This window comes from Rhipicephalus sanguineus, chromosome 11 (genome assembly GCF_013339695.2).
Source record: "Rhipicephalus sanguineus isolate Rsan-2018 chromosome 11, BIME_Rsan_1.4, whole genome shotgun sequence".
Lineage (NCBI taxonomy): Eukaryota > Metazoa > Arthropoda > Arachnida > Ixodida > Ixodidae > Rhipicephalus > Rhipicephalus sanguineus.
In genome coordinates, this window is record NC_051186.1 from 123,830,134 (window position 1) to 123,851,936 (window position 21,803).

At 44.0% G+C, this 21,803-nt stretch overlaps 2 long non-coding RNA genes and 1 other non-coding gene across 3 annotated transcripts; all 3 read left to right on the forward strand.

Annotated features, from left to right (window-relative positions):
* The first annotated feature begins 6,185 nt into the window (after window positions 1-6,185).
* LOC125756350 (uncharacterized) lies at window positions 6,186-11,375 on the forward strand. Its single transcript, XR_007414410.1, has 3 exons — window positions 6,186-6,227; window positions 9,803-9,846; window positions 11,240-11,375. It is a non-coding gene; the product is annotated as an uncharacterized LOC125756350 (long non-coding RNA).
* A 185-nt stretch (window positions 11,376-11,560) lies between these two features.
* Window positions 11,561-14,318, forward strand: LOC119374646 (uncharacterized). Its single transcript, XR_005180250.2, has 3 exons — window positions 11,561-11,698; window positions 13,012-13,050; window positions 14,197-14,318. It is a non-coding gene; the product is annotated as an uncharacterized LOC119374646 (long non-coding RNA).
* Window positions 14,319-14,886: 568 nt separating this feature from the next.
* Window positions 14,887-14,959, forward strand: Trnas-gcu (transfer RNA serine (anticodon GCU)). Its single transcript has one exon. It is a non-coding gene; the product is annotated as a tRNA-Ser (tRNA).
* Window positions 14,960-21,803: the final 6,844 nt, after the last annotated feature.

The following is a 21,803-nucleotide window of genomic DNA, read 5'->3' on the forward strand; positions in this document are numbered from 1 at the left end:
GAAAAAAATCACAGCATATCCACGGAGTGAATGATGATGAGTGGGCGAAGCTGCGGAGGTTCATCGGTAAACCGTGAATCTTCCGTGAATTCTGCCCAGTACACCATCAGCGACGTGAGATCGGGCGCGTTTATACTAAAGGTTCGATGAGAGTTATGACGACTTGCAGCTCACTTTAATTTTACATGTACGCTGTGAATTTTCATTGTTTAGAAAACCATTGCTTTAGAAAACATCTGGCGTCTTTTCGTTTTGCTTTTAGAAAACATCTGGCGTCTTTCGTTGGTTTATTTCATCAATCAACGGCGTTTTGAACAAAATTTTTATTGTTTAATCACGCACAGGAGAAATCTCACCAGGCACTACCTTGGAGGTACACAATGGCTGCTAATGGGAATGACAGACAGAAGAAGTCGGCTTTTAGCTAACACTTACACTTCTACTAACGTTTCCTACTGGAACATGCCAATGGCTGCTAATGGGGAATGAGAGACACAAGAATTCGGCTTTTAGTTAACGCGCACGCTGCGAATTTTTTATTCAACAACGCACAGGAGAAATCTCCCACCGGCACCACCTTGGAGGACAAGATCTGGTACTAGCTTTACGACTGGTTACGCACTACGAGGGACGAACGGGTGCCGCTTTAAGGAGCTTCGCCCCCAAAACTTTGAGGACGCTTCAGCTTTGCCTTCAAGAGTAGAACGCGACAGCGTAGTCGGGCCCCGTGTGCATCGCCTTCAACCGCGTCGCAAGGGAAGGAACATTTGTGCGCGTGGTGACACTGACCGTTTCAAACTATCCTAGAATGCCTACTGCAAGTGCAGTTTCAGAAGTGCTCACTACGCGTCCGTAAGATGCTTCGCGCACCTGCGCAGCTGCATTCTTTGCGACGGTGGGCAGCATTAAACCCCACACTCGTTGCGCAATTCACATGTTTTGACGCCTGCTGCGATTCTACGATTCTGCCACGCAATATTACATGCGGCCCCGCCACGGTGGTCTAGTGGTTATGGCGCTCGACTGCTGACCCGAAGGTCGCGGGATCGAATCCCGGCCGCGGCGGCTGCATTTTCGATGGTGGCGAAAATGTTTGAGGCCAGTGTACTTAGATTTAGGTGCACGTTAAAGAACCCCAGGTGGTCTAAATTTCCGGAGCCACCCACTACGGCGTCTCTCATAATCATGTCGTGGTTTTGGGACGTTAAACCCCACATAATATTATTATAATACATGCGTCAGGGACACTTCTACCGCTACATCAAATTCTTATAGCGTTTTTGTAGCAGTGGTGTGGCTCCGTGGTAGAACACCTGGTTGCCACGCAGAGGGCATGGGCTCGATTCTCAATCAGACTGCATATTTTTATTGCTTACTTATTTGCATCTATCTCTAACTTTCGCTCACTGACAACGCCGACTTTTCGCTCAAAACCAACGCCGCCTACGCCGACGCCGATGCCGACGCCAACAAGGGAATTTCTACGAAATTAGCTCTTAACGCTACCACTTAAAATGGTTTTCCCCACTAATGAATCGAGCCGATTGTGTTTCCGGAAGGCATGTGGGCGATTCGCATAGGTACATGTCTGTCATTATTTAAGCTTTCTCGCAGAAACAGCGCACACAGAAATTGCTTTTCAGAACTCATCAAACTACGAAGAGTTCGAGATCAATTGCTTGAGTAGCAGCAATATTGAGTGGGAATAGGTGAAAATGCGTCGGATGAACCGAAGGTCGCGGGTCCGATCCCGGCCGTGGCGGTCGTGTTTCGATAGAGGCAAAATGCCAGCGGCCCGTGTACTGTGCGATGTCAGTGCCCGATAAAGAACACCAGATGGCCGAAATTTTCAGAGCCCTCCACTACGGCGTCTTTCATAATCATATGGTAGTTCTGGGTCGTAAAACTTGAGATATTTTTATTAGGTGAAAATGTGCAACAAAGGGCCAAGAGAACTTAGCCTGAACAATTTCGCTCACATTATACAATATACGCCATCTGCAACGATAATACCATAAGTCACATTAATTTATTTTCATTCGCTGAAAACCTTATACAGTTAAATTAAACAAAGAGATTTTTATCCTACCATAATTTCAGGACCAGCTAGACAAAGTGAGGGTTCTCACTCTAGTTACTCCTCTCAAATGTAAAAGTAGACAATAACTTTCTTACTGAACGTGAGGGATGCGGTCTTTTTTGAACATAGAGAGATAGATAGAGAGAACATATAGGAAAGGTAGGGAGGTTCACTAGAGTACGCTTAGTTTGCTACCCTACGCATGGAGAGGGGAATAAGGGACTAATAAACAGAGAGAAACAGACTCGATGATCGGCCCTTTACTGCAGAAAGGATCCTGGGAGCCTGTTCTCACAGCACAGCTGCCCACAACGCCACTCGAGCCCTTTTGTAGAGCTTGAAGGCAAGAGTATTGAGCGTCCGCCTTTGAAACCCTGCAGTGACTTTTTAACATAAGTATACTAAGCTTCAAGCGGCCTTAGGAACTTGAAATCATATTATTCATGCACGTATTTATAAGCGTGTGTGACACTATGTATAAATAAAGACTTTTATGCGACAGTGTCAGAGCCACGCACGTTTACTTTCACAATATAGTATACTGGTAGTGCTTTCCTGAAAATGCCGAGTTTCTCGGGCTATTTGGTAATCGAAGCACTACGTTTCTTTAGCTGGCGTAGCAACATCTAATTAGGCACACTTTATATCTTCCGCCAATAATACCGTTGTGTACTGTCCTATGGAGGAACTGGACAAAGTCATCTGCGAAGGTCTGTCACGTTGTGCATTTGACCACAGATTCACTGAAATCACAAGCGCAAAAGAGAGTAATACCTCTCCTCGGCCACAATATTGGTTTAAGATGTCCCGCACATATGCCAAGTCTCATTGCGAAAGCTTTATTATCAAAGATGAAGCAGTAAAGTTTCGCCCATAAATTTGAAAACAGTGCTAGAATGGAACACAGAAAAGAAGCAACAAGACAGCGCTTTCTCTCAACGTCCCGCCGTAGCGCTGTTTCCAAATTTCAGTGTGTAGCAAACGAGACCGCATTTTTACACTCTTTAAGTTTCGCCCATTCGTTTGCAATGAGTGCTGATACTCTTACACCCAATGTGAGATCGCACTTCTGCTGACCCACCTAGCTCATTAAGTGCCTCGTTTTTCCTGTAGTAAGTTCTGACAGTATAGTGACCGAAACAATGTCATCAAGTCGCTTTGTCACCATAATTGTCTCGGCAACTCCTTGCTGCAGTGACCAAGTGCACCTTACACGCACAGACTGCTTATATTTCATATTAAAACATAACTTTTCTGAGACGCTTCTCAAATACTTTGCGACCAGCTGAAGAATAAAAATACACACCTCATCAAAAATTGACGAATGTATTAAGCAGTTTCCACGTAATTTCCCTATCGGAGTGACCTACCAGATGCTACAGTTTGTCTTGAGGATAACAAGCATTGTTAGTAATCCTATTACTTCCACACGTGTTGCGCCCCTTGTCCGCGATTTTTCCCCGACACGGTTGAAAGTGACGTAGTCATATTAGGTGCTTACATGTGGTTTTCGATTGACGGGACGTGGTATCCGAACTCCGCATGAGCCGGTTGCTATACAACCTATTTATTTTGGGATTGCTTCAAGTAAACAACAGTTGTAAGTCCCGGGGCCGTCCGTGCGGTTTCCCTTGTATCTGCAACGTTCCTGCCACAGGCTGTTTATACGCTGAAAAAAAACGCAAATTAAGGCAGCTTCACATTAGTGGTGCCAAGCCTGAAGGAAGCATGGAGCTGGGCGACCTTCTTTGTTTCTCTCAATTTTTCTCTTTCCTTCTTCATCTCTTTCTTGCTCTTTCGCTCTTCTCTCTGTTTTTTATATCTTTTTTTCTCTGCTCATTTCTACCTCGTTTTTTTCTCTTTCTCTATGTATTACTTTATCTATTTCGTTCGCTCCTCCTCACCCTCACTTCCTTTTTCCTTGGTATACTATACCATACAAGGCTATGTTATGCGCTGCTAGCGTGCCTGGATGGGCGAGTGGTTACAATGCTCGCCTTCGTGTAGCGGGCATGCGGTTTCGAATACCGCCTCATCAAGAAATTTTCTTCGCAAAAATTTCCCTTTCTTTCTTTCTTTCTTTCTTTCTTTCTTTCTTTCTTTCTTTCTTTCTTTCTTTCTTTCTTTCTTTCTTTCTTTCTTTCTTTCTTTCTTTCTTTCTTTCTTTCTTTCTTTCTTTCTTTCCTTTTATCCATCTCTGTACTCGTTCTCTCACTCGTCAGAGTTATTGCACCCCAAGCCGGCCAAATCGCAGCACGTGTTCTGGGAGCGAAGGAGAAGTTTACGAAGGCGAAGAAGATTATGAAGAGAGCGCATGCAGTTATATGATGATCATCATTTCTGTTTCCTCGTCACGGACCAATGCTCGGCGGCAAAAACAGCTCCGCTGCTACAGGTGATGGATCGATTGGCCAAGCAGCCTGCGTTAATCCTCAAAGATATCCGAAATAAATTGATATTATGACATCAAATATTACTAGACTCACAACATTCTTGGAAATTGTATCAAATGCCATTCAAGCACGATTCGAACTTTTGGCGGGGACACCATAGCAAAGAAAAGCACGATAAAATATTGTTGAGAACAATCGTTCTTCGCGCCTACCTACAATTATTTGTTTTAGTTATGGGAAACGCATTCAGTAAACATAAACATTCAGTGCTAACGCTACTTAAGCTAGGTGTTTGCTCTACTGGGCGTCACATTTCCAAGGAGCAAGACAGTGCTCGTAAAAGTTGTGTCGATTCGTGCCGACAAGTAGGACAGGGGCCAGTAGTTTGGCAGCCACCGAAAAAATAAAGGATGAAATAAGGGTAAAGTTTCTTTTTATGCATGCCATAAGTACGGGAAGTGGTCTAAAAAATCTTACTTTTCTACCGATGAAGCCTGAAAAAAGAGTGTTAGAAGTGTAGTTTAACAGTATTCAATTTGGTGAGGCCGAATTTTGCAGAACTTCTCTTTCATAAAATATTCCTATTGGTCAGCCGGCTTCGCTAATGATATGTCCCGCATTATCTTACTAAACATTTAGCTTAAAACATTTTGTGAATGTGGGCCCAGATGTGTCACTGCGCATAAATATTTTTTAATCTTCCCCAGAACATCTGATTTAGGAGCGCTGTGAGTCGAACGGCTCAAAGCCATTGTTTTTATTCACCATGTACTATGGTACTTGCGGGTTCATACTAGCTAATATCGAAATTACTTAACAAGTTTTCAGCTGAATGACGAATCAAACCAGTGTACTGAGCTGCCTGGGAGAGGCGCATTCTCTTTTAATTGTGTGACGCACTCATAGAATTTTAAGCTATTTTCCTCTGGAAACCAAAATATAGGCTTTCGAAATCTCTTGAGGCGTCGTACGTCCGACTACAATGGGAGGGCAGTAGAGCTCGGTAACGAACCAACAAGCGTCCTCAATATCGCTTTAGTTTAGACAGATGGGAAAATTGTCATCATCTCCGAACGCTGTCACCCCATCTCTTTTCCAAGAATAGGTGTACACAATGGTGTTTTTTTTTTTTTGCTCTCTTGTCTTTCCAATGAAATTAAGCTTTCTTAAACTTTTTGCTTATTGATAGTTTTTGAAAAGAGCTCAAATTTCTCGAAGCTCCTACATGAAATTTTTTTCGCTCGATATCGTCGCCTCTTGCGAATTCTCTACCAGCTCGCAGATGCACCGTAGTTTATGCATTGTCAGAGGTAGAACTGGTCTTTCATTGTTATTCGCAATTCCCTCAACGACAGAATGAATGCTGACAGATCTTACTTTTTACTTTGAATGTAAAGCGGCGGTGGAAAACGCAGCTCATGAAAAGATAAGAGCGTATGGTAAAGAAACCTCGTACGCGAGTTGGTTGTCGCGTCAGTCACATCTCGGCGTTTGTTTAAGAGTCTACGACACGTTGAATGGTGACGATTCTTTCCTTTTTGACGGCAAAATATACGCGTTAAATATAACCCGTCGATCCTAAATAAAGATGACGACTTCGCATTTCGAACATCGAAGATCCTAGACAACATTTTCTTCAGTCTTTGTTTTTGCTTGTTTGTTCGAAACCTTATTTAAGAACACATTGCAGTAGTCGAAGCTGGAGAGGTCGCTCGATATGGGGTTCCATAGAACTGTTGGGCTGGTCGCCTGTGGTAAGTCTTTATCGTGAATGCGCTCATGTTTCGCGTCTCGTCGATTGTTCTTTACTGCAATGTTTTTCCCTGGCAATATCCTGTGTGTTCTCACAGAACCACACCTATAAATGCGAAGGATTTATTAGCAAACGAACGGTGCATTGAGCCTTCCTACATACTGTCGACGTATCTATCTATATAGCCGCCCACGTTTGGACTCTCGTGGTCGTCTCTCTGACTTGCTGTGCGAAAATCGGCACAGGACAATATGTACGTGCGTGAAACATGACTGACACGTCGTGATTTGAATAACATGACATGCCGACGCGTACGCCACGAAACTCATTCGCACAGCCACGTGTGTCTCATACTTGCTTATCACGACCCATGGTACGCGGGTATGTGCCACAAGTGATACTCAATCTGCATAAACCCAGTACAGCGAAAACAGACCTTGATCACTTTATATAACACTTTACGTGGATTAAACAAGAAAGTCATACCGCTTGTTATATTTGTCGATTTCAATTTAGCTCACAAACGCTTATATGTACCCTATGACTCATCAATCTATAATTGAGCTTTGCTGATCCCCGCGGGAATACGCCAGCGAAGCTGCTTAGTCTTCGTTTCAAAAAAAGTGAAGTCTGTGCTGGGACGTCAGTGGCAGCGTTATGTCGGACAAAGAGCAACCCTTTAGACGCCAAGACGAAGCTGGAATGGGTCCATTTATGATAAAATTCAAGCCATCGATTTATTTAATGTAAAATGCAGAAATAAAGGAGTCAGGAAAGTGCATTGCAGACAGGACGAGCATATACGCAAAGCAAATCTCACCCCCATCCCTTCCCCCTGTACAGGGTAGCATACCGGTTATGCCAAACTGGTTAACATCCTTGTCTTTCCTCTCTCCCGTTTTCCTTCCTTCCTTCCTTCCTTCCTTCCTTCCTTCCTTCCTTCCTTCCTTCCTTCCTTCCTTCCTTCCTTCCTTCCTTCCTTCCTTCGATTCAGTGATTGTAAGTTTTTCTCAAATTTAAAGGTTTTTCATTCTTAAAACTATTCTTGAAATGTTACGTACACTTTCATAAAAATTCTGGCAGATCCCACATATTTTGGGAATCGATTTGATGCGGAGCAGTCACCGAGCCAAGTGTTACGAGGTGGAGAGAAATAATAATCTTTAATGAAATTCCCGGAGACGTTAGCCTGCTTTGTCCCCTCGCTTGCTAATCGACGTCTTTGTGTGCCTTGAGTAGCTGAGGGCATTTTGTGGGCTTACCAGGCACGTTCACTGCACTGACGTGTAAAGTGTTGCTCATTGTCCGACGTAAGGTCGGCACTCACTTTACAGCAAGGACATTAGTTTTATTGAAACGAAGTGTAAACAGCATTCGCTGGCGTACTCTTGCGGGGACTAGCAACACTAGACCATAGCTTGCTTTGTCACATGAGTACATATGTGAAGTTTAATAGACAGCTATAAAGCGGATAGCCCACACTGCAACGTCCAATAGCATTTGACAAGCTCCACCGCCTCAGCTGATTTTCAGCAACCGTTGATGTAGCACGTTTATTGACAATCTGTACCGCATCGGTGCTGGATAAGGGTTGCAGCATGTTTTTAAGCGTTTGCCGGCCTCACTAGGGTGGGGTGAGACTTCCTTTGGTCATAAAATTCAATTTTGCGATATTCCAATCACTTGACAGAGAATTTCGTTACCTTTCAGAATATATATCACACTTGGGCACTCGCGGTCTCAAAAAATAGTTTCTGGCCCTTTTTGCTTTGACACGTTGACAGCAAATGTGCCTGAACCCTACGTGTTTTCTGCGTTTTTCTCAAAACAACATTTTCGGCGTTTGTGTACCTTTTTCTCGGGAACTATCGGGCGTAACAAACAAAAATTCTTACATGTGTTAATTAGTGGCAATTACATAAGTGGAACTAGAATGAGTAGAATATGTGCAATTGTGTTTGTTAGTATAAAACCATTCATAAGCGACAGTTTTCATATATTTACAAGCGTAAAAAGCATACCAAATCTAGTTTTTATTCTACGCTCACAACTTTAGTTCCACTTCTGTGAAGCTACCTTTGGGCAAAATTGCAATGCTGTGCAGACAACAAGTTTTAACACAAAAATATATAGGTAAAAAAAACAAAAATAAAAACGCTCAACACAATTTGAAACTAATTTTGAGCTCCAATGCAACCTGCGTCTACCTTTAAAGTACCTTGGAAATTTTATAACCATAGCGTTTATTACCACTGCTTTGCAGCTAAATCTTGAAACTCACATTCAGAGTCTCACCCCACCTTAAAGTATCTAAATATAAGAAATGGCATATCTTTCAGTTGTTTATGCCCCTCAAAGTGTCTCATAAAATTTCGAATGTCTATTCTCGTCATTCCTGGGCCGATATTGACTGTGGATTTGGTTGGGCGCACACCCTCACGATAAAGGTCCTGATCTGCGGGGACCACACGTGACTGAGGGGAAAGGCTTCATAACATACGCAACAGGCATTTCACGTTATTCATCTGATGATATGTGAATCGTGTTTGTAATGCAATCATGTCTGCCTACCAATTTTCGTATACGCGAGGTTAAGAAGACAACCACGAGAGGACTTAGACATAGATAGATAGATAGATAGATAGATAGATAGATAGATAGATAGATAGATAGATAGATAGATAGATAGATAGATAGATAGATAGATAAATAGATAGATAGATAGATAGATAGATAGATAGATAGATAGATAGATAGATAGATAGATAGATAGATAGATAGATAGATAGATAGATAGATAGATAGATAGATAGATAGATAGATAGATAGATAGATAGATGGAAACGGACAAAGCGCCTTTGGTACGCAATGAAATGCTTGGTATTTAATAATACTTTGATGAATCTGGTAGAATGGCACTGTTTATTACGAACAAATTTAGCTTACAAAGCTCTGTTGTCAATTAGGTACTCCTTAGGGTATCCCCCCTTAGTTGTACTAAAGAAGAGCTCTAAATGTATGACATTCCTTTCCGATAGTATTGAACTTTTCTGGCCCTTCTTTCTATGATTGGCGCGGCTTGATTATACTGAGCCTTCCACTACTCGGCTCAGTCGTCTCAGCCTTCCACTACTCGGCTCAGTGGTCGAAATTCCGTGGTAAAGGGTAAACTTCAAGTTCAGGCATCTTGTTTTAGAGCATGTAAACTACGCATAGAAATTGACATTTCCTTCCAAAGTTGGTGTATGGTTAATATACAAATATTTGAGCTAAGAGTGAATATAGCTGTCTGAAATTGGCTGTTAATACTAAACATTATTCTAGTCACTGTTTGCGCTTTCTTCCGCCTTACAGCGTATATAACAAGGAACCATCCATATAGCTTCATTTCGCAGCCCGCAACTGCACCACTAGCTTATAAAATGGAATGGTACCGATTTCTCTAACCTTTATTCTCGCCTAAATTAAACCGCCTTGCTAAAGAAACGTAGCACGTCACCATTTGGCACGCCCGTTATTAAAGTGGTGCATTAAAATATAGTTACTGAATCCATGCTGTTTCATATGTGCTTTCAGCGATCGTGTTCGCTGTTGTAGCGGACGTCGCCTACGGACAAAAGGTGAGCTTTGCCGCTAGCTCGCCAACGTCGCTGTAATTTAGAAGCAAGTGCATTTCCCCTTATCGAAAACAAGAGCTACAGTTCTACATTAGAAAGTAGACGTGCCCTCCAGTCAGGCCCGTAGCCAGGAATCTTTTTTTCTTGGGGGGGGGGGGGGGGGCACTTGCTGAAAACTTTGACTATTTGAGAAAAACACCTATATTTAATATTTATTTTTGGTAAAAACGCGTACTTCACCAAAATGTTGGGGGGGGGGGGGCTAGGCCCCGCCCCCCTGGCTACGGGCCTGCCTCCAGTATCAGGTTGTTCTCGTGTGCTTCTTTTTTTGATTATGCTTCTGTGCATACATAACCCGTGTTGTTAAAATACACGTAGTTAGATTCCATTGAATTAACGTGTTTCAGTCGAGCATTACGGAAGACGCACTTGTGTCAGGGGAAAAGGTCGAAGGCTATTCGCTCTTGTCAGCGCGCAACATCCCAGTATAAGGGGCCTTTAAACAACTATGTGTTCGAAGACGAGAGAGTGGCTCCTTCCTCGCTTTCACTACCGTGCTTACAAGGTCTATTTCCTCTTGACCACTTGTTTCTTCACCAAACTCGTAGACAATGTCAGAACTAAGCTTCATACCTATCAGGACTTCGCGCTTTTCGGCTACACTTCGTTACCGCCGCTTCCGCAGTCGAAAACAAAGTAAACTATGCGAGATAAATTGATCGCTCATGATAGCCATGCGAGAAAAGGCAGAGCGGGCGTTCGACTGCATCGCGGAGCAGGGTAGGGGACACATTTGACTCCCCTCGGATATGTACCAATAGAGAGCTGATTTCCTCATGACGTCACGTGAACAAACTCCTGGCGTCACGAATAGTTGAAAAAAGGCGGGACACGGCAGGAGAGAATAACGCGGTCGATCGTAGTATTTTCAGAGGTTGTTTAGGGGCCCTTTAAGGCGCAGTGGGGCGTGCGATAACGCTGTATATGTCATACAACTCTTGTATTTCTGTGAGTTCCTTTGAAGAGGCTGCAGCCGTTAAGTATTGCAGGCAAAAACACAGCTGGGAAGGTAGCCAGTTGGACTGTGTAGTGTAATTCGGCAATGTTGAGAATAGGACAACATGTTTATGGTTATGTGGTGCTGCGAGAAGCAGGACAGGGGACGCAGAAACGACATTTCTGTGTCCCTTGTCCTGCTTCGATCTGCGCCACTTTAATATAGAATACCAACTACTCAAAACCAGTAATTTCCTAAGGACACCAGCGTTGACGGTCAGGCTCATAGGCATTGCAGGAGTCACCCATTGTGCGTGCGATCCAGCAGGTTTTATCATACTGAAGTGCCCATCCTGACTAATCGCAGAAAAAACTCTTGGTTTCTTTGCTTGCGAAAAAGGGTGACGGTGGAAACAAGCCAACGCCACCACTAACGAAACCAACGAAACCTACGAAGCCGGCGCATCTTGGGAAACCCACCAAACCTACCAAACCAACGCCACCTACGGGAGCAAACAAACCAACGCCACCTACGAAACCCACCAAACCAACCAAACCAACGCCACCTAATGGACTAAACAAACCAATGCCACCATCCACAAAACCAACGAAACCTACGAAACCGGCGCATCTTGGGAAACCCACCAAACCAACCAAACCAACGCCACCTAAGGGTCTAAACAAACCAACGAAACCTACAAAACCAACAAAGCCCACCAAACCAACGAACAACGTATTCCCACGGCCTCCCTATCCTCTTCCTCCTCTGTTTCCCCCAGTGCCGGTCGTGCAAATGCCCAAAGGTCCGTGGAAAGGAGTCTACCTCGTCTACCCGCCTGTCGACCTTCGACTGGCCCCTGTAAGTAATGCAACCAAACTCGCGGTATAACCTAAGCGCGGCAAATTAACTGTAACTGTTTTTGGTGAGTCCTGCGTCGTCACATATATAACTTTGCGGCCTTCATGATCATATCGTGGTTTTGGGTCGTAAAGCCCCAGATATTATTATTACGTATATAACTCTCTCGTTAACTCTCTTCTGAGAGCTGTGGAAGGCGCGACTCTCGAAGAGATAATTAGGGTGCGCGTAACATTGAAGAGAGTTATATATGGGGAAAGTCGGGACTCAATAAAAAGAGCAACGGGCAATTCTTTTTTTTTCTTGCGGTGTAGCCGCTTTGTTTTCTATACCGGAATTTGCCTCCACGATATCGGGCAATTAGATCTTGTTGTATAGTATGAAATTATCACGCATTCTTGCCTCAGCTAAGGAACGGGAAATCGACATGGGCCCATCTGTAGACTAAATATGGAAGACCTTCGCCCACCTTATGGGATACACAGAAGTAGTCTGCCATATTAAATGTTCCCCTGCTTCGAGTCGCTGATTATTTAGTCCTTGCACTGCCGATTGCTTGCTTCCTACATGGCTCATTCCGTAGAGCGACTGCCCTGAAAAGGTTCTTGTTGTAGAGTTTTAATCCCAGACCACTAAGAATTTTCCTTCGGCTGAGGGAAATTTTTTTCGAGAAATCCGTATGAACTTCCCTGCGTCTATGTGCTACGGACGCGTGGATGTAATGTTTCTCTCCCAAAGCACTCGCCGCCTTGCATGACTTCAGATGGCACGTAGTTTTAAAGGGAACGTTGGTGGAAATCGTTAACTTGCATTGCCCATTGAGTTCAAATGCAAATCAGACAGTAGATTTGAGAGACGGAGGCTTGAAGGGATGAGAAGTTAATGAACTGGTAATGTTGCTGAAGGCACCGAAACTACACAATGATATTCTCTGTGCCCCAAATGCTGGTCACTTGAACTGAAAGGGTTAAAGGTTTCTGATACAATAAATATATGGCCGGAATTCGCAGAGATTATTCTGGCGCAACTTTCGCGTCTTGGGAAAAGTAGGGAACAGGCCGCTGAATAGATCGATGAGAGCTGTGGATGTTGGTTATGTCATGTAGCTGGCGTGAAACCACTTTTGTGATCAAGTTTACGATAACTAAGTGGGTGCGCTCATCGGTGTACATACCACTTATATCTATGTATTATCATCATATTGGCCACAAAATTGAGAAGTTAGTTTAAGTATCAGTCATTTACTCTGTTTACATCTTTTTGTTTGGTCTCATGGAATTGATGGCATTGATGTATCACAATATTTCTTTCAGACGAGAGTCAAGTGGGATACGTTGTAAAGAGTTCTCGAGGTAAGAGCATTCCAGCATACGTAAATGGTACACACGCGGCTTGAAGAAAATAGTTTTAAAGTGAGGAAAAAAATTAAGGTCGCTTGAAAGGAAGCAGCATTCGCGAGCACATCGGACATCTGCCGACATGTCTACCCTAATACAAAGCTTTGTTCCGATATTTCTTCCGCGTTAATTTGTTCCAATATACGTCATTGCTATTACACTACAGTTAAGGACAACATTAAATTTCTCCTATGCATTCACTGACCTAATTTGTTGGATTCGTTCGGTGATGTCTAACAACGGAACTATCCCCACGATTGGGTGATTATGGTGCTCGCCTTCTGACACGAAAGTCGCGGGTTTGATCCCGGCCGCGGCAGTGACAGCTCGACGATCAGCCGCTTCCTGAGCAATCAATCTTGGAATGTCGGAAAGACCGAGCTTCACGCCAGAAAGCAACGAAGGTTCTGATGAAGTTTCTGCGAGCGACCCGCCTCGTTGAACGACTGTGACACTCCTGTGTGTGTGCGCGTGTGTTTGTGCTTCCTCCCTATCCCATTCCTCTCTTTCTTACTTTTCTGTCTCCCCTTACCCCTTCCCCAGTGCAGGGTAGCAAACCAGATATGCTTTCTGGTTAACCTCCCTGCCTTTCCGCATTACATTTCTCTCTCTCTCTCTCTCTCGATGGAGGCAAAATGCTAGAGGCCCGTGTATTGTGCGATATCAGTGAACGTTAAGGGACACCAGGTGGTCAAAATTTCCGAAGCCCTCCCCTGCGGCGTGTTTCATATTCGCATGTTCATAGTGCGGTTATGGTCCGTAGAAACCCAGATATTATTTTAATATTTTACGGAACGTGTCGGTCGGGTTACGTGGCAATATATGTGGGTGTCAGATCACGACTTCACCAAACCTTGGGCGCACGATCACCCCCAATGAGAGTGGTTATGGTAATGGAAATCTGCATGTCAGCTGCTGTCCAGTCGAAGACGTTTTTAAATAATGCCACCAGCCATTTGGCAGCCGTATCGCGAGTTATAGTTTTTGAGCTATCCCTTAAGCTCACTGGAGACGTGTAAGTCTCAGGAAGCTTTAGGGCCGTAATACTAGACGTAAATAAAAACATCTTGCAATAACATTTTTCTGTGTTTTTATTTTCAGAAGGAGAAACTGTTTCACAACAAATGACATCAGGAAGACATTAAACTGCGTAGACCAAACTGTGTGGGGCTACAATGTGGCAAAAACAAAAAGCCAGATCCATATGTTCTATTTCCAGAAATGCGTAGCAATAAACATGAGAGAAATTATCGCTGTTGCATTGCTGAAAAACAAGTTGCAGTGAAATTTCCAAACACTCAAAACATGCACAGTCATCACTTTTAGCAGTGACCCTTGTATGTCTTACAATCGCTCTAGAATTAGCCACAATCAAAGAAAAAGCTGCAAGTGATACTTAGAAATATAGTGAGAACATCAGTATTGACTACTTCCATGAACTGTGGGAATCGATGCAATGGAAAGCAGCCAGCAGCGAGCAGGCTTTGATCCATTGTTCGACTTTAAGAGACGTACAGCAATGCTGATAGACCTGTTTGTTTTAATTGATTTGTTTATGCATGACGTGGGCTTAGCAGGCACATCGATGCCACTGCGATGCCTAGAGTGTCTTATAGTCCTAGGTAATGTCGGCACTCACGTTAACACGCTGGGGAGATCTGCGGGCTTTGGCGCGCTGATGTGCTATAATAAGCAGCGTTCGCTCGCGCTTTCTTCGCGCACGACCAGTGCTGGAGTACACGTGGCACATGCTATTAGTACATAATTAAAGTTTGTAATGAAATCTGCCCCGCCACGGTGGTCTAGTGGTTATGGCGCTCGACTGCTGATCCGAAGGTCGCGGGATCGAATCCCGGCCGTGGCGGCTGCATTTTCGATGGAGGCGGATATGTTTGAGGCCCGTGTACTTAGATTTAGGTGCACGGTAAAGAACCTCAGGTGGTCGAAATTTCCGGAGCCCTACACTACGGCGTCTATCATAATCATATCGTGGTTTTGGGACGTTAAAAGCCGAATATTATTATAATATTATAATGAAATCTGTTATGATATCACAACAGCAGTCGATTTTGGTGACGTCGTTGTTCGCCGACGCCACCACCGCCAGTGTCCGTAACGGCTATCGCACCAAATGTGAAAAAAAAAAAAAAACACAAGGCCTGCGCGGAAAGCGCAGCACAGTCACAGCGAAAGCTGGAAGCGCGGCATTTCTAGATCCCGTTGTAACCTATCTTGCGTATACTGGTACAAATACACTAGCAAGGTACCCACAATTTTTGTGAAGTTGGGAAGCATCCACTACGCCATTTTCGTCATTCGGTAGAGAAGTGAGGTACCAGGTACACATTTGTAAGGCATTATGTGTAATTTGTTGATGCGACGGCTGATGACGATGAAGAATTATGGCTGAGCCCTTTATAATGGGTTGGAAGTTCTAAATGACCCACTAGTTGCGTAATTCGCACTGTGTGATGCGCGGTCGTTACTTGACTCTCCTACCACGCTATATTTCATATATGTTAACGTGAGAAAAAGAGAGAAAGTTGCAAAGAACTTCATTGAGACCTGAGGAAACGAATAATGGGGCCTTATGGGCTTCCTTGAAAATCATTACAAGTGCACCTGTGAGGAAGCCATTACGCTATAAATTATCATAATTCTTGTGAGGTAGGCAAGCAGTACTATGCCATTTTTCATCATTCTGCGCAGAACCGTGGTGCCTGCTAAACGCTGTTAGGCATTATGTGGGACTTTTTTATGTTGTGCCTGATGACGATGAAGAATTATGGCAGAGCCCTTTGTAATGGGTTGCAAGCACTCAACAACCCACTCGTTGCGTAATTCACATTGTGTGACGCGTGGTTACAGAATTCGCGTTGTGGGACGCCTGGTTGTTATTGTACTGTTCTTTCAAACACCGGCATGACTCTGTGGTGCAGAGGGCGCAGGTTAGAACCCCGTTCCATCCTGGATATTTTTCTAGTTTTGTTTTGTTTTATTTCGGGCGATAGCGGTTACGGACGCCGGCGGCGGTGGTGGTGGCGGCAGACAACTACGGCGCAAAAAAAAAAAAAAAACGGCCGTTGTTTTGATCTCATAACAGCTCTCGCTGTAAAATATCGAGTATTGGATGAGATTTGAACCTGGGCCCTCTGCGTGTCAGTAGAGTATTCTACCATAGAACCACGCCGTCGCTTGAAAGCCCTTCGCAACAGACCCTATAAAGGCGTCATGTCGGCCAAGGAATCACGTTAACATACATAATATAGTGTAGTAGAGAGCAGCATAACATCAAGGCGTCACACAATGCGAATTGTGTAACGAGTGGGTCGTTTAATGTTTCCAACCCATTAGACAGGGTTCAGCCATAATTCGTCATCGTTATCAATCGCACCTTCAACAAAGTGCGCACAATGCCTTGCAGATGTGTAGCGGGTACATCGTTCTTCCGCAGAATAGGAAATATTGGCCTAGAAGGTGCTTACCCACATCGCCACAATTACGTTATTGTATGGCTTAGCGGGTACCTGGCAAGTGTACTGGCAGTAGTTGCCCCGACAGAGTTTACAACTGACTCTAGAAAGGCCGCTCTTCCAGCTTTCGCTGTTGCTGTGCTGCGTATTCCGTCCAGGCCCGGCGTTTTATTACGTCGTTGTAAGAGTGGCGGATGACCGCTGTACGGTAGTAAGCAATATCTACAAGCACCAGCTATCACTAACCTATAGTCAGCCAAATGTATCTAGTGCTAGCCAACTAGCCAACACTCAACAAGCCCTTGCTGCCTCTAGTTGTCACTTAGTGAACATACGTCGCCATTGGACAAAATTAGCACGTGCTAGAGAAAAACAGCGTTAGACAACGCTAACAGTTGGTTAACAGTGGTAGACAACAGGAAGTCAACACTAATCAAAATTAACAGACTGGATAGCGCGTAGCCGACACTGGCTAGTACTGCTGAACAGTTAGCCAACACTGTAGTCATCGTTAGTCAGCAGTTGGCCAAACAGTGTTGGCCATGTGCGAGTGAATACGGTACATATCATCATGTGTGTGCACGCGATTTGTGTTACGTTATGCGTACAGCAAAATCCTATATAAATAAATGGGTGAACACAAATCTTGAAAATTTATGCCTTTCGTCGTGACATTTCTTACACTTGTTGCTGTTCATGTCATGACATGTGAATAATTACTCCATACGTCGCATGCATTTTTAAAACGACAAGGAGGCGCCACGACTTGCGCAACATTGCATCCGTGCGAGTCCTGTTGTGAAATGGATGACATGCATGCCATGACCTGTCATTCATTTTCGCCCTACACTCTAAGATCATCAAGGACACGAATAAGGCATGGCGTTGGTCCTTTTGAGGACCAACAGGGCTGCCACAGGTATTGTACCATTTTCGTACCATTTTTGTACCATTTTCGTACTAGGTTCGGTGCTTAGGGTAGCAGTACGACGTTTCTTCTTGACCATTAGGGACCTGCTTAAATGCTTCGGTAATGACAGCATGAAAGCCCTATGTGGAACCAATAATTGTACGGTGGCCAAAGATTTTTAAGAATCATTGTCCACGGCCCAAGTTGAGGTTCCAGATATTGCTTTCATGATAACTTTGAATGTCGAAAACATGCTAACATTCCTCATACTCGCGGAAACGAGAACGAAAGGGCGCGTTTTGGTCGACCCTAACTTGTTCGTATTTCCATTGTCTTTGACTCTAGACACGTAATGTAAATTATATTGCCATGAGAGAGATTAAACAATCCTAGGCGACTGAAGCCAACATTAAGTGGCACTAGCCGACAGTTACCCATCATTGCATTATCTACCGCTCGCGAACACTAACAGTCGACGTTATCTTCTGCTAGTTAGCCACTGGTATTGAAAATAAGCACGTACTAGCCAGCGCTACCCGACAGTCTGCCAACATTACCGAATAGTTAGCATCTACCAACCGAAATTATTAAGCAATAGCCAGTATTGCACAACACTAGCAGAATATTAAGAAACATTAGCCAGCACGAGCCAACATTTAGCTAATAATATCTAGCACTAGCCAATAAGGAGTCAAAACAAGCCAGCGCTAAACAACAATAGCCGACATTAGGCAGGGCTAGCACATACGAGCCATCATTTGACAAAACAACACGCACTTATCGACTCTAGCCGACAGTCAGCCAACATTGTCGACCCTTTGCCACAGGTAGTCAACATCCGCAAGCACTAGGAAGCGTTTGCGAACACAAGCCGCTTCTCAACTTTATCTATCTTCGTAGGTGTTGAGAGGACTGAGGGTTAGGCCATATTATCCAGTGCTAGGCAATAGCTAACCTACAGCAGGCAGACAATAGGTCACTCACCGCTGAAACAGGATCCGGATGCTGGACTTATGGTTTATGCGCTATTGCTATTAGCTAAGACATGGGAGCTTTAATTGTCACCTGTTTTGTGCAACTTCGTAGCTTTGTTGAGATTATGTTATGTTGACATAAGTTTGTATGACTTGGTGGGAGAGAAAAGTCACCTAGGCAACGACAGGAATACTACTGCAGCTTAGGGTAGCTTCCTGGCGAAGATTTACCAAAATTATTGACGCAAAATAGATATAGAAAGGGAACACATGCCACGCACAGATATCCATGTCCAACTCGAAAGCTTTCTGCACTCAACGTAGTTTTGCGCTGTCTCCGGGATCGGAGGCGTTGGAAGCTTTCAGTACCTCAAGTGGTTCTGAAGTGCCTCCGCGATCGGCTGACCATTGACCAAGCGACGATGTCAGGTGACGATATCCACATGTGACGGCACATTATGCCATATCACAGTGACGTCATGATGACTTCAGAAATTTTGAATACCTCTGACTTCATGGCATGGTGATTTTTTTATTAATCTTGTTGACCCCGACCATCACTTTTCGCAATTGTTCAGGCATCTAAGGCTCTCCTTATTGTTTTTGCTGCGATTATATGTGCTGGTTTACAAATATAGAAAGCTGAGCTAGTTGTTGGGCATTCCTCTTGAAATGAGATTAGAGGATCAGAGAGGAATACTTAAGACGAGAACATATGTGTTTATGTTGCCTCGTACACTCTTTGTGTACGTGTCTGCGCGCCTTAGCGTCTTTCATGATGGAGCATATTCTGCGTTTACCATATTATAAGTCACATTATGTGCAAGGTATCTTCCCGCGGGAAAAAAAATCACAGCATATCCACGGAGTGAATGATGATGAGTGGGCGAAGCTGCGGAGGTTCATCGGTAAACCGTGAATCTTCCGTGAATTCTGCCCAGTACATCATCACCGACGTGAGATCGGGCGCGTTTATACTAAAGGTTCGATGAGTTATGACGACTTGCAGCTCACTTTAATTTTACATGTACGCTGTGAATTTTCATTGTTAAGAAAACCATTGCTTTAGAAAACATCTGGCGTCTTTCGTTAAGCAGCTGGCGTCTTTTCGTTTTGCTTTAGAAACATCTGGCGTTCTTTCGTTTTGCTTTTACAAAACATCTGGCGTCTTTCGTTGGTTTATTTCATCAATCAACGGCGTTTTGAACAAAATTTTTATTGTTTAATCACGCACAGGAGAAATCTCACCAGGCACTGCCTTGGAGGTAAAGAATGGCTGCTAATGGTAATGAGAGACACAAGAAGCCGGCTTTTAGCTAACGCTACGAATTTTTTATTGTTCAACAACGCACAGGAAAAATCTCCCACCGGCACCACCTTGCAGGTCAAAGCGTACATAGTACGCTACATACGAAAGCGGACATACTACGCTACGAGGGACGAACGGATGCGGCTATAGACCCTTTCGCTGTTTACAAACAAGGCTGCTGGACGACTTCCGGTTTTGTGCGCCGGAGTAGCCGAGTAGCGTTGGCGAGGAACAAAAGCCATAGCGAGTAACCGGCACATTTTCAACACTTTTCTCCCTGTGTCTGGCCAAATATTTTATATGAATATTTACCTAAGCTGCACACACAACATTATAAGAGTTAGTCCTTCACTTTAAGCGCCTTCTTTTTACCTGAAAGCGGAAAATGAGTCTTTCCTTACTCTGGCACAACTTCAAAAGCACGCTTTCTGCTTCGGCATTAGAGAGTGATAATTGAAGTGACCGGAAGTTTCTTGGGTGCAACACCTACTGCTGCTATCGCAATCTTGAAACCGGCCGAAAAGGCGAATAAGGACCTTCGCCCCTAATATACCTGAATGGAAAACATCACGGGTTAGAAAATCCGCGTAGCTATAGAAACACAAGAGCTGTTTTAACAGCGGAGTTGTTTATACTGGCCGGTTAGTTCGTGCATCATTCGCGAAAACTCGGAGTGAGTTTGGCGGGTATGTGCCACTGAAAGCTGATATGTGCCAAGCCACGCCTTGAATAGCCATCGATGCCTAGTACTAGCCAAACGATAACCAATCATTAGCTCATCGATAATCCATAAATAGCCAATAAATTATAGAATATGCTTGGATGTGCTTAGCATGGCCCAGATACATGGTCAAAACCTAGCGATAACTTATCAATTACCAATAAAAAGCCAATCAAGAACGGATCATTAACCATTACATTCTAGAAAATGCTTGGACGGCCTTAGCCTGGCCCAAATGCATGACCGATACATTGTGACAACCAATCGATAGCTAATAAATAGCTAATCGATAATCGATCAGTAACCAATACATTAGAGAAAATTCGTGGATGAGCTTAGCCTTGCCCAAAAAACCGCATGACCGATACGTTGTGACAACCAATCGATAGGCAATAAATGACTGATGAATACGTCATAAATTCTGGAAAATGCTTGGTCAGGCTTACCCTAGCCATATGTAACATATTATAGCAAGGGGTGGGAAAGCGAACTGATGGTGAGGAGGAGGGAAGGGAGGAGGTGAGAGGGTAAAGCATAGCGTATTCTTGTGTAGTATAGTATAACAAGAAGGAAAGAAGTGTTAATTTCAAGGGCTCGTTTTCTTTGTTATACACAATATTAATGAGAACTAACAGACAATAATGCCTGTTAAGGCTACTACTGTTAAGGCTACTGGCGGCGCTGACTGACGCTCCCACGTTTAAATGTACATATATACCCTATAAAGAGGACGGGGGGATGGCCGCCGCGGTAGCTCAGTTGGTAGAGCATCGGACGCGTTATTCGAAGGTCGCAGGTTCGGTCCCTGCCCGCGGCAAGCTATCTTTTCGTCCACTTTTCTTTCTTCACATTTACCTTACATTTACTACTAAAAACATCCCCTATACTTTCCTTGGCATTATTGTCTGTTAGTTCTCATTAATATCGTGTATAACAAAGAAAACGAGCCCTTGAAATTAACACTTCTTTCCTTCATTCATAGCGAGGGCCTCGTTCTGGCAGACTTGGTGCTTTCAGGTGGTATGCGAGGGATTATTGGTCAGCTGCCAGCTCGTAATAAGTTCACGTGCTACGTGACGCCAACAGGCAGAAAAAGAGTGTTCCACACTCGCCGTCATGGCTACTGGCGGCGCTGACTGACGCTCCCACGTTTAAATGTACATATATACCCTATAAAGTGTACGGGGGGATGGCCGCCGCGGTAGCTCAGTTGGTAGAGCATCGGACGCGTTATTCGAAGGTCGCAGGTTCGGTCCCTGCCCGCGGCAAGCTATCTTTTCGTCCACTTTTCTTTCTTCACATTTACCTTACATTTACTACT